This window comes from Aythya ferina, assembly GCF_964211825.1.
Source record: "Aythya ferina genome assembly, chromosome: 1".
Taxonomy (NCBI): Eukaryota; Metazoa; Chordata; class Aves; order Anseriformes; family Anatidae; genus Aythya; species Aythya ferina.
The window spans coordinates 95,885,895-95,898,944 of NC_140296.1; positions in this window are offsets into that span (position 1 = coordinate 95,885,895).

The window sequence follows — 13,050 nt, forward strand, 5'->3', positions numbered from 1 at the left end:
CAATCAGGGACTAGGAAACACAACAAACCTAACGCAACCTACAGCTCAGGACCTCCCTAAAGCACTGATAACCAGAGCTCGGAGAAGGGAGGGGATACAAGCTGTATGCATGCATCATCACTATGTCTCTTGCTCATATTCCTTTGGTGTCCATTGTTAAAAGCAAGATAGTGAATTAAAAGACCTTCTGCTCTGACCACTGTGACTTCCCTTCAGTGCTTATGAAAGGCTTAAGGAGAAAACGCTGTTGCTTGGAGATGTCCTACTACACCTCAGGACAGAGCAGCTTAGCACTAGGCCCTGATCATCCAGACACTCGCATGCAAGTGACTTCACACGTATAAGTAGCCCCATTAAATTCCCCAGGACTGCTCAAGTGCATAAAATTAGGCATGTGCAAAAGTGCTTCCAGGTGCAGGGACTTAGAAGGCACTTACTGCGGCCCCAGTTCAGCAAAGTACTTAAGCATGTGCTTAAGCCCCTGCAGAAGAAATTTGGTGTGTTTGGCTGAGCAGGCATGGCCTTGTGGCCGTGCTAAACCAGTGATTTACAAACATATAGAGCACAAGCAATAAAATCACAGGATATTTGTTTAAACTCTGATTAAATAAACCAGCGACAGGGCACAGTGTATGGCTTACATGTTGCAGGTGCTGGTTTTTGAACTCCAGTGACATGATGAGAGAAGAGTCAAAATTCTTCTAATACAGACATCTATTTCTGATCTTTCCTTTCACTGGTCTCCCTAATTGGGCAGAAATTATTTGTGGGCATCAAGTTATCATAGTCATGATTGTATGCTGCTAAGGTTTTCCTTTCTAAAATCTCTTCCAGATCAATAGGATTAGGTGAGACTGTCATCTGAGTACTCTGATAAACAACAAGAAAAACTTTAAAAACTCGCTGACTGCAGAGCGGAGACACTTAAAACAGAATGTAGTGTTTAGCCCCAGGCCTTGGCAATGATTGAAACAAAATGTTTTGAAACAAAGCAAATTGGCATTTTGCTGACTTTTAATGTACTGTCTTTCCAAGCAAGACACCTGGTTCAACTACACAAAACATCTATTCAGAATTACAGTCTGAGCTTTTGTTATGCAAAAGGTAAATGAGGGCAACATGAACTCTGTGAGAGAGTCAGGTTTGGTGTTGTTGTTTTTTTCCTTTTTCCCTAGGGTAATCTGTCAAGAAGATACCGGTTGCTGACAGGAAACCAAGAGTCTTTTGAGGATGCATTGGGCTTTTTTTTTTTTTTTTTTTTTTTGCATTGGGGAGGGTCGGAGGGGGAAGTACCAAATCCAGTGAAATGCACTGGGTGTATTAACCAAAAGAAACGATCCCATAATTGAATATCAAAGTTTATAATAATGATGCTCGTGTGTATGTGTGGGCATGTGTGCATCCATGCAGGGTATGCAGGTATATAAGAAAAGGGATTTGGGTATATGAGAAGCTGGAAAGGCACATGTCACAGCACTGGTGATATGTTACTTTAACTCTGATGCTCTCTGAGACATTTCCTTAGATCCCTCCCACATGGGGGGGGATTATGTTTTTATGTTTCCTTGGATGTCCGCTGGCTTGGGATTTTTGTGAGTTCAAATCATTCAAACCTGATGGATCATCAAATTTATAAACCATAACGATGGACCTAATCAGAGTAACTGAGACTGAAACCCCATTTTTGATATTAAATGCATGGGAGGGCATGAAATCAATAAAATCCTTGCCTGTTCATTCAGGGCACCTTTTCATCTTGAATTTCATTTTGAAGGGCACAGTATGTCATATCTCACTCATGCTGATCAGAAGCCCAAAAAGCTTGACCAGTTTGAATCCACACTCCTCAAGTTCCTCAGACTTTCAGGCAATAGAAAAGCAGTTTGATGCCCTCTGGCAAATAAAGAAGGGTGATTTTTTAAACAAAATGCTAACATTGAAAAACAAACAAACAAACAACAACAACAAACAAACAAACAAAACACTACCATCACCATTGGTCATCATATCTCACACCTCTAAACAAAACATACAAATGGACCTCCACAGCTGATGCAGCCCTTATTCCAGGCCTTTTGGAGGTATCAGGAAAGGCAACAGTTGGGTGGATGCACCATGTTTCACTGCAGTAGGTTGATCACTGATGTAAGTGGAGTTCCCTTTGCTGCTCAAGGACAGAGACTCCCATTGACCAAAAGCTAGAAAAAACTTTGCTTCAGCATTTTGTTGAAAATGTTTCAACAGAAAACGTTTTGCTAGGACTGCTGAATCAAAACCCTCTCAAAAAAAGTCTTGGCTTAGAAAATTTTCCCTCCTTGAGAAAGGTATTGAAAAAATTAGGAGTTGTCTAAACGTCTCCCTTTGTACTTTCAAAGGAAAATTCTGGGTGGGGGGGAAGGGAGGTTCTCTTTAAAAGCACTTTTCATTTTGTAATATAAATAAAGCAATGTTTTAAAAAGCTAAAAACAAAATGAAAAAAAAAAAGTTTGAAAGTCATTAAATGAAACTTGTTTTGTTTTTGTTTTTAATTCAAAAAGATACTTGGTGTTTTAACTATTTGTCCTGACTTCAATGGTGTTTTTATTTTTTTTTTCTCCTGATTCAAGACAGTAATATTCAAAATCTTAACAATTTCCCATGGGACAGGAAAAAATATATTCTACCTAGCTCTACTAAAAATCACAGTAACAAAAAGACAATCATGGCTTTTATGTCTGGACACATTTTTTAGGTATGGGGAGCACGAAGCAGGTAAACACTGCTGTTTGGCGGATGCTTCAGGAAAATCAGATCTGTTCTGAAGCATATGGGTGGCAGATTCACCAGGCTGCAGGATGACAGGTCACGTGGCTTCTGTGATTTGGTCTTCTGTCTTAAAAGGTCTTACTTCAGTAGTATACAGAGGGCAATTTTGCTACACCCTTCAAATGGTTATTAATTAAGTCTGTTGCAAAGTGCTCCCATAGAAAAGTGGCAATGCCACATTTCCAACAAGGTGGGGACAGAGGGATGGCAGTAAGTAGCTCAGGCATCAAAATGGGGTTTCCATCCCCAGCCTGGCTGTCCCAACAACTGCCAGCACCTGGCAGCCCTCAGCATCTATCCCCCAGCCCTTTCTTCCCAAAGCTCCTCTGACTCCATTCCTGCTTCAGGGGTCCCCATGCTTCCCAAGCCATTCTTCTGCTTCACAGAACCACAGTTACAGAGTGGATGGGGCTGGAAGGTACTTCTGGAAGTCAGCTGGTCCAACGCCCTGCTCAAGCAGGGACATTTAGAGACGCTTGCCCGGGACCATATCCAGATGGCTTTTGAGTATCTCCAAAGTTACATCAAATCTTGTGTATGGGACTCCACTATCCCACTGCAGCAGAGCCTCCAGCCCTGTGGAGCTTTCCTGTCTCAGAGCCACTCCAGCTTCCCTTCCCACTGGTGCTTCCCCCCTTCCCAAACTCCTACCTCGTGGCTCCAGCACCTTCTCCTGCCCCCCCTGCTCCCAATCCCTCTCCCCCAGGACCTCAGGTCCACTTGTATGAGGACCTACCTCCGTTGCTCCAAGCTCTCCCCCTCCCTGAAGTCTCTCCCATCTCCCATCTGGCCTCAAATGCAGCAGATGATTAAAATTAATATAATTAATCCCATTCTCCTTGTGCTAACCAAGACAAGTGCAGGCACTAATTCATGCTCCTGTCTCCCTGATGTAATGCTTGCTCTTGGCCCCCAGCCCACATCCCTTCCACTGTAGGGCTGTTCTCCTTTTGGCCCCTCTCCCCAAGCCATGGCCCCACCAGAGACCCTTGGGACTGCCGTTGTGTGCAGGGCTCGGCTCTGCCCCACAAACCGCGGGCTGCTGGCCATCCCAGGACTGCCTCAGCCAGCCAAACCTGCCTCCTTGCCTCCTCGTGGAGCCAACACGGCTGCCTGGGCTCCTGGCAGCAATTCCCCAAATCCAGACAGGAGCTGCAGCTAGCACTCCACCTGGATCGAGCCTGGAGGGAAGAAAAAGCGGACATGTCTGGGAAAAAAGGTGCATTATGGTAATTCTGCAACAGGCACCCAGACTTTTAGGATGGGAGCCGATTCTCTAAAGGCTTGAAAGGGAACGAAGAGCCCAACATCCATGGGCAATGGCAAGTGCAAACACAGCAAGCAGAGGGTTAGGCTAGTCCCATTCTGCCCGGTCAGATCCAGATCTCACACCAGATGGATGCTGTCCAAGACAACAAATTACAGTGTAGTCTTTGCTCTGACTCACGGCCCTGGGCTGGCCGTGGCCATGCCTGCAGGGGTAACAGGTTCCTCGGGGCGGGTGTGGAAACACAGTGCTTCTCCAGAGCACCGTCATGAGAAGCAGGTGGGGTAAGAGGTGTGAGAGACCAAAGGCTGCATCCTCAGCCCTCCCTTGGGACCTCCTTCCTCTCAGCTGTGATAACATACCAGAACCAGCATCGTGCAGGCATCGGGCCCACAAGCTCTGACACAAGCATCCCTGAGACTTGCCAAGAACTCCACCAAGGGCATGCATTCAAAAGACAAGAGAAAATGAAACAAACTAAAGACCAAGGGAGACTGAAATGCTCTGAATGCTAACAAATGAGTAAGAAACATTGTTTCTCTCACCAAAACTGAGTATATGGGTGAAATCAGGCTATGGTTGAGTGAGCGATGTCAAGGATGCCAGGTGCACTTGTCATATGGGGGGCCACCAGAAACCTGTGACCATGGTGGCCATCTCCTCTGGTGTCTGGCAGGGCCATGGCCCCATCACAAGGGACAAGGGCAGACATGGAGAGCTGGGTCACGCGCCAGAGCCGCGCTGCATGCATGCCTGGGGCATACCATCTCAGACCTTTGGGCTGGGTTTATTGTTTGGCAGAACAGAGGTGATAATATCTGCCTCACAGGGGAGTTGCGAGGCTTATTAACGCTGCACCTAGTGCTTTGAGATCCACAGAGTGAAAGTCCTTTATGACTATTTTATTGTTATTGTAGGGAGATCAAAGTAGCAGCTCTAATCTAATGCCATCCCTTTTATGTTCATACCACCCACTTGTGTGCAGAAGTCAGCCCGGCTGTGGAGCGTCTCCTCTGCCTGCTGGCCTTCCAAGGCGGCGAGCGGTTGTTTATCGGGGAGGTTTTCCAGGGTAACTGGCTGCTAGTCAGTCAGGGCTTGAACCTTGTAAAAGAGTGAGGGCAGACACCAAATTGCATCACAGCTTAGCAGGGCTGGAAGTAAACCGTTTAGCTCCGTATTTTCTCGAGTTTAGAAGATACATGTTGCTGGCCAAAATGTGTGGTACCAAGCCCGTGCTCTATTTGAAGGCATTTTATCTGATTGGTGTTCAGTCTTTGGTCCTTTTGCTATGCACAGGGTGTGTTCTTGTAGGCACAGATGTATATACAGACATATATATATATGTTTGCAAGTCACAGAACAGGAGAAAGCAAATGTGTAGCTCATGGATTTTCCTCATCCTGTTTGAAGGAGCTAGTGTCAGAATCTGATCTAATCCCAAAGAGATTTTTCTTTTCCTGTAAGGGAAAGCTACTGCTGGGAATCTCGATTTATTAAGTGTATGTACTTGTTTCTTCTTGGACATCAATTTCACAAAGTGCCTGAATGTGTCAAGTGTACACAAAGGTTCTAAGATGTCAAAGGGTGACAGTAAGTGCTCTGTTGACAGGAGACTGTGTGGTCCAATTATTACTGAAAAAGAAAAGAGAAAAGAAAAAAAAAAAAAAAAAAAAAAAAAGCGTATGCAATTTCATGTCCAAACCTGAATGAAAAGGAGGAAAAACATGAGCTCTATAGAATAAGTCATACTCCCATTCCTGGAGTAAGACCAAACCCCATGGCAGATATGTTTATTTTAATACTTTTATTGTGTTATATATTACTCTAAAATCTGTTCATTTGAAGTTCAGAACCAGAGGGTACAGCTCCTGTAAGCAACCTAATTCTCCACTTGTGCAGCTATTCACACGTGCCTCAGTATGAAGTATAGTGCCGTCTGGGTAATGGAGTCTTCTTCGGTAACTGAACTGAAAAGTCATAATAACAAGGATTTAAAAAAAATAGTTGTCCCATAATAGAAGTGTCTTGATTCTTGTCAAGACCCAAGGCAGTGTGTTTTATTTTGGATCAATCTCATAAGTTTCTGCTGAGCCAAAACTAAATGTTTGGAGTGGGGGTGATGTTTTCTTTCAGGTTACTTACACTTTGTAGTAAGAAACAAAGGAAAACCAAACTGTTAAAACAACAACTAAAAATCTTTTTAAATGAACATGTAAGCAAGACGAAAACTTTGGAGTCTCTCTTCAGAAGTACTGAAACAATGCATTTTGACTCTGGAAATTTCCCTCTCACTGCTTTTAACCTCTTTTAAACCAATCACTGAATTCAACTCAAATTTGTGAAGTTTCAGACTGCCCAAGCTTGTGTTTTTGAGTCATTTTTATTTTGCAGAGAAAGTAAGAACATGTGTTTAAATGCTTTTTCTAAATAAAGAACTTAAATAACTTGCTCCTTCAGGATTTATCACTTATGTCCTCATCCATCAGAAAACCCAGGCCCTACTTCATGAAGTGAAAATGTTCATATATCCTGGTGACAATAAATGAGAGCCTGAAGAGTGCAGGAACATCCTGTGAAAATATGGAGGCAACCAAAATTCTCATTTTCCATTGGAAGAGTAATGGGCAGGATTTTTTCAACTATTCATACATTTCAAACAAAAAGGTGCACAGCTGCTTGCCTGTGACCACTGGGGCACTGCAGGGCAACGGACCAGCACTATGGCAGGTGTGAAACAGGGCATAATTGTAGTGAGAGGCTTTTCCATATGGCTTATTTCCAAACACTCATGTGCTTCCTTTTAGTGCCCCTGTCAACTACTATATCTGTGTATATTTCTCACTCATATATCTAAGTACATTTATATATATAATCTATCCTACAGTGCCAATGCTCATTTTTAACACTCACCATGTCCCATGACATGACATGTCACCATGTCATGTTTATTTATTTTTGCAAAAATAAATAAATAATAACAAAACCAAATAATCCCTACATGACTGTCAAGCCTAAGCCTTCGACCTTAAAGGATTCCTTTGGTACCTTTTTGAACTAGCATTCAACATTAGCAAATCTTGCACTAATACCCTTAATGATTCATAGCCTTTATCTGTCTCTTTAGGGTGAGATTTCCTGAAGTCCTGAGTGTTTGCTGACCTTCTCTCTGCCAGGAAGGTCTGACTTTAAAAACATGATAGACAGGCCAACACAAACTGCTCTCAAAAACCCCACATTCGTCTCTTTGACTGGTATCCCCACCCCATCTGAGCATCTCCTGTTATCCTCAGCGGCAGCATATGCCAGCTGCAGGAAGCATAGTCCTGACTTGCACGTACAGTAAACACTCCCAAGGAATAATATGCATCACTGACCTGATGTACGTACAGCATTTCAACAGGTCATTGGTCAGAATGACAGCAGTATTTTAAGGATGATTGTTGGAGTACATCACTGAAATTATTCCCCTGCAGGGGTGGGTGCCACTCCTATGTTATAGGTGAGAAAAAATCTTTTTTTGGTTCTTTCTGGTTTAAAAAGTCAAATAGATTTGTCAGCATGCAGTGCCCTGGGACTGCCTTATCCTTAAAAGGAGCACAAGCTCATTTTTCCTGTGGTTCAGCAATGAGGTTTGTGTGTGTGTGTATTTTTTTTCCCATGGTGGCCTTTTTATGTGATAAAAATGCCTCATCATGGTAAAACACAAAACAGGACCTTCCTTAAAATCCCACCCCCTCTCCTGGGGTGTTTGCCTCATCCAGCTCTTTGGAGATCAGGGTGACTCATGTAAACTGTATCAACATAGTTCATCTTTTTTTTTTTTTTTTTTAAAAAAAAAACAACTTCGTTTTCAGTGTTTGGAGAGAGGAAAATATTTGTGAAACAGTGCAGGGTGGCAGCAGAAAGAGGGGAGCTGCTGAAAAAGTGGCTGCCAGCTCTGCTACAACAGACGTGAGAAGCCAACAGTGTCTTCCTTGTTAAGAAATTTCAGCTTGCATCTACTTACTGCTAAATGCCCTGGGTAGCTCATGTGAGGGTGGCATTATCAGCATGGAGACTTAGATCTGACTCCTCTGCAAAGCAGGGCACTTCCATCACAGATGGTGCCCTAGCAGAAGCACTGGGACCTTTACAAGTGTTGTCTTGATGGCTAGTCATCGCCTTGCTGCCACAGCCAAACCACAGGTCCTGTCTGCAGGCTTGCTGTTGGCCAGCTCCAAAGGTAAAGTGAGCCACCAATAAGGATGTGAAGAAAGGCCTGTCCTATCCAAACAAGTGTCCAAACTGTGGGGGCAGTACTATGGAAACACTTTCTCCCTCACCATCTTTGCAGACTTTCTGTACTTTTGATTTTGGAATCATAGAGCCATAGAACAACCTGGGTTGGAAGAGACCTTAAGGACCATCCAGTTCCAACCCCCCTGCCATGGGCAGGGACACCTCCCACCAGACCAGGCTGCCCAAAGCCCCATTCAGCCTGGTCTTGAACACCTCCAAGGATGGGGCATCCACAGCTTCTCTGGGCAACCTGGTCCAGTGCCTCATCACCCTCTGAGTAACGAATTTCTTCATAACATCTAATCTAAATCCCCTTTCTTTTAGTTTTAGTTGATGAGAAATTCCCTGATGCAAGAACTTTCTGGTGAATCAGCACTTCTTGACAAAAAAAAAAAAAATATATATATATATATATATATATATATATATATATATATAAATCTATGCTCCTGTATAGTAGGTATCCATCTTTGTCCATATGTGGTCCTGCAGATACAGAGCTGCACCTACAGCTGCACCCCACTCCTGTCCTTCCAAGCAGTATTGTTATGTACGAGTAGAATCTCAGAGGACTTTGACCCAGTATTAGGATTTATGGAATTTGTGCAGCTCTTGAATGCATTTTTACAGAAAGAAAAGAAAATACAATTTAGGTTCCAATAAAATAATCTCTTCATGGTATTCATTTGCTTTACCTAATGACCTTGAGAAAGACTTATCTTCATGCTTGACAGAAATCTGCCATATTAGTGACCTCGTTGCAGGGTGGGTGTCTGTGGTCCTTGCCATTCATTTACCTGTTACTGATAGAAGTCCCCCAACACCTGTGGTGTTGTCCCCTGACCACTCCACATTGATAAATTCATCTCACTTGGTGATCAAGCTGTCCAAGGGAAACTTTGTGTGTCTGTGCTCATGTGTGCCTTTGTATCTATCAATCACTGAAAAACTCTTGCATTACAATAAAGATTTTTCATGCAGCACAAGTTCCTCTGGAAAACAAAACAAAAACAAAAACAAGCTGATTTGCTTTCCCTCAGTCCACCAGGGACAAACACTGCATGCTTACCCCACTTTGTGGGGGACAGATAACCAGTGTGCCAGTGGACTATAAGTCTCCAGCTCACCCCCTGTCCCATGGTTTGCCTCAGCAGAGTTATTCTGCCTATGAAACTATCCCAGTCTCCCAAGATTTTCCCAAGCCCAGTATGCACAAGTTAAATATGAAAGGCTAGTCCTCAACAGAGGAAAATCAAACTAAAGTTGGCAGCAGTCACCTGAAGAGCTTTTTCATCTGCATTTCTGATTTCTTGGGATGTATTGACAGGAAACCGCTTTTCAATCTAAGAGTTCCTGTGAAAGAGGAAAGCCATGCAGGGATAGTGGCAGGAAGGACTGGAGAAAGAGATGGGGGGGAATGGCTCAAATACATGTGAAAAGCCAAAACAAAACAAAAACTTAAGGACATTGTCAAAATTGATATCCCTAAATATTTCTTTTTAAATAATCCATGTCTACATTTTTCCAGAAGGAATCCCTGGAGGCTGTTAATCAAGGCTAAACTACTGCTGTGGATCAGCTGAAGTTCACACCATGTACTTCTCAGGATCATCAGCTGCTCCCATAGAGAGGCAGTGAAGAATCCTGCCCAGCACCTTCCATGAGAATGCACTGGATTTGGGTTGCTGATGGAATGCATTTAATCTGTCCTTAAAGGACCCAAAATGAGCTTTAACAATGTAGTTATGGGAAGATAGTCAGTGTGTAGTGTTTTTTTTTTATTATTTTTTGCCTTGTAGAGTATGACATGTTATCCCCATATTTTCTATTTTACTCCAGAATAGATTTAGAAGCCCAATTTTTACTCTCCTTTATTAATTTCAGTAGCATATGATATATTTACACTAGTTGAAATACATGTGAGAATAATGTAGAATTGTATTTCTACATCAAATTAAGCAAAGGTACTAATGGGCAGGTCACATGTAAGAAATATATAACAAAATTAGAGAAGTAATTAGAATCAAACCTTGAGCTGTAGCCCTGGACCCACACTCCAATACCTTTCCTCACCCTCACTTTATTCCGTTCAGCTTTATGATAATGAAAGAGCTGAAATGGAAAGATCAGAGTTAAATTCTGACTTTGCCAGAACTCACAGCATCTGGTTCATCGTGGATGGCTCTTTCTGTAGCTCTCCACAATCATGCTGAGGATTTGCAATGTCACTGCTATTTGACTATGTGACCCATTTATTATCTCCACACATCAGTGTGCTCATTTTTTGTTAATTTAACCAATGAATGAAGTAGACCTATATCACAAAACCGAAATGACGGGAAAGTGCTTAGCTGGATCTAAGAAAAATGCTGGCTAGATTCCTCCCTGGGAAAACAAAATAAGGCTCTTTATTTTCAGCATCAGGTTTATCACATTCTTTTTCAGACTGACAAAACCTCCCTTACCACGTTTACAGTTCCCACATTGTGCAACAAAACTTGCTCTGACTCATCTGCACAAATCAGTCATTTTTGGATTGAGGTCTCATTTTTGCAGATCAAGTTGCAATGAAGAAACATCAGAGTCCTGCAAACAGTCAACCCAGACTTTTCCCAGAAATTAGTCCTTGCAGACTGTCAGCTAGACTTGGTGCTCCTGCATTCGGCTTTTTCACACTTCTATGCATTTCTCCATGAAGTGTTTCTCTCCTTTCCTGCCAAGCCCCACCATAAGGCATGAGTAAGGACCCACCACCACCCAGCTTGCACCTGCCACCTGTCCATCCTGCCCAGTGGCTTCTAGTTTCTTTACTGGAAAAGAACCACATCCATCCGTTCCGCAATGCTTTGTGTCATCTGTCTCTTCTACGCTAAAGGGTCCTGAATCTACTGGTTGTTCTTTTCACAGAGGCTGTTTGACCTTGCTTGATGACCCTTGCTGCCATCTTGCATGTCTTTTCTTGCCCCATTATGGCCTTTTTTAAGAGGGACAGCAGGACTGCTCACAGTATTCAAGACAAGGCCACACTGAGGTTTTACACTGCATAGTAGTGACAGTGGTTTGGTGTGGTTCTTCCTTTCCCTGGGCATGGAGCTCTTATTTCCACAGCACTGTTGCCCCAGGACTCCATTCCTGGACAGTCACAAGTGACTCAGAGCCCAGCACTGCATTTTTAAAGTTAGGATTTTACTTTTTATTTTTTTCCTGTGGTGTCTTCACTTTACGATGTTGAAATTCATCTGCCATTCCTACCTTCAGCTTAATTTCATTCTACGAAGTATGAGTGAGTTTCTGTATGTGAAAGGCAGAGAGAGAAGGAGAGCAGTTCAGCAGTGTTCACCATCACAATGTCTGCAAATGTCTTTAGCAATTGCCTGGTGGTCATGCATTCATAGTAGTCTAATTAATCCTTTCCATTGCCTAACATCAAATACAGACAAATGTACTACTTTCAAAGCCAGATTTTTATTTTTTTTTTTTAAAGAAAACAACTCACCAATGACTGTTTGAGATCTTGGGGCAAGAAATAAACAATTAAAAGCAATTGATGCCATACCAGCTCTTTGCCTGTGAGCAAAGCAAATTATCCAGAGTACACCATTTTCTTCTGCTTTAAAAATGTGTGCACAGGGAAAAAAAAATCACTATTGAAGACCATTTTGAAATAGAGGTACAATTTTGTTAATATTGTTGAAGTATTTTTCACCTGTTTCTCTTTTTTTTTTTTTTTTTGAATTTTTGAAATTTGTGTTGTAAAAGTCACAATATTTCAAATTTTGAAATCCCTGTGGCCAGCAAGGAAGAAAAAGAATGCATTTTAAATTACAAGTGTCAGTTTTAGCTGGTAGTTATGTTGAAACTACAAACAAAAAGTTCTCAACATACTCAGAAAAGACGTTGGAATTAAAGTATAAAAGAATTGAAAGCAAGTTATGGTGCTCGTGAGCAAAACAGGGCAAAAGTCATTGCTCACAAGGTGTTTGCTTGGTGATGGATGGACTGAAGATCAAGGCTATGAGTCACTGAAAGAAAAGGATCAGAGCTTCCTCAGCAGAAGCGCAAGGAATCACAGAAACATAGAATGGGTTGGGTAGGAAGGGACCTTAAAGACCATCTGGTTCCACCCCCCTGCCATGGGCAGGGACACCTCCCACCAGAGCAGGTTGCCCAAAGCCCCATCCAGCCTGGCCTTGAACACCTCCAGGGATGAGGCACCCACAGCTTCCCTGGGCAGCCTGGTCCAGTTCAGTGTGTGAGGAAACTGGAGCTCCTGTTTACTGAGGGAAATGGAGAGATGCATCAAAATAATCAACCAGAAAAACATTGTATTTTCAATCCATGGCTTTGGAGATAAATGTGGGTTGTTCTCTTTTTCCCCCAATGAGATGTGTGTGACCAAGAAACTGACTCCAGTGCTCTCAGTTGTAACTCAAAAAAGGATTAACAGCAATTAGCAGGGATGATAATGATGTCCCTTATAAATCAGAACTTTCCAAAGTGGCACAAGTACTTGCATTGCAAAGTGAGAAAAAACAAGCAGAAAATTTCACTTCACACCAAACTCGTCCGCCAGCTTTCGAAATGCTACCTTGCTGGGCTCACCTCTGTTCCTGAGGAGCAAAAGGTTTTGCTAGAAAAGCCATGCTGGAGGAAGCACTTAGGGCCAGATCCTTGCCCTTCCTTCCCAAAGCCAGCAAAGT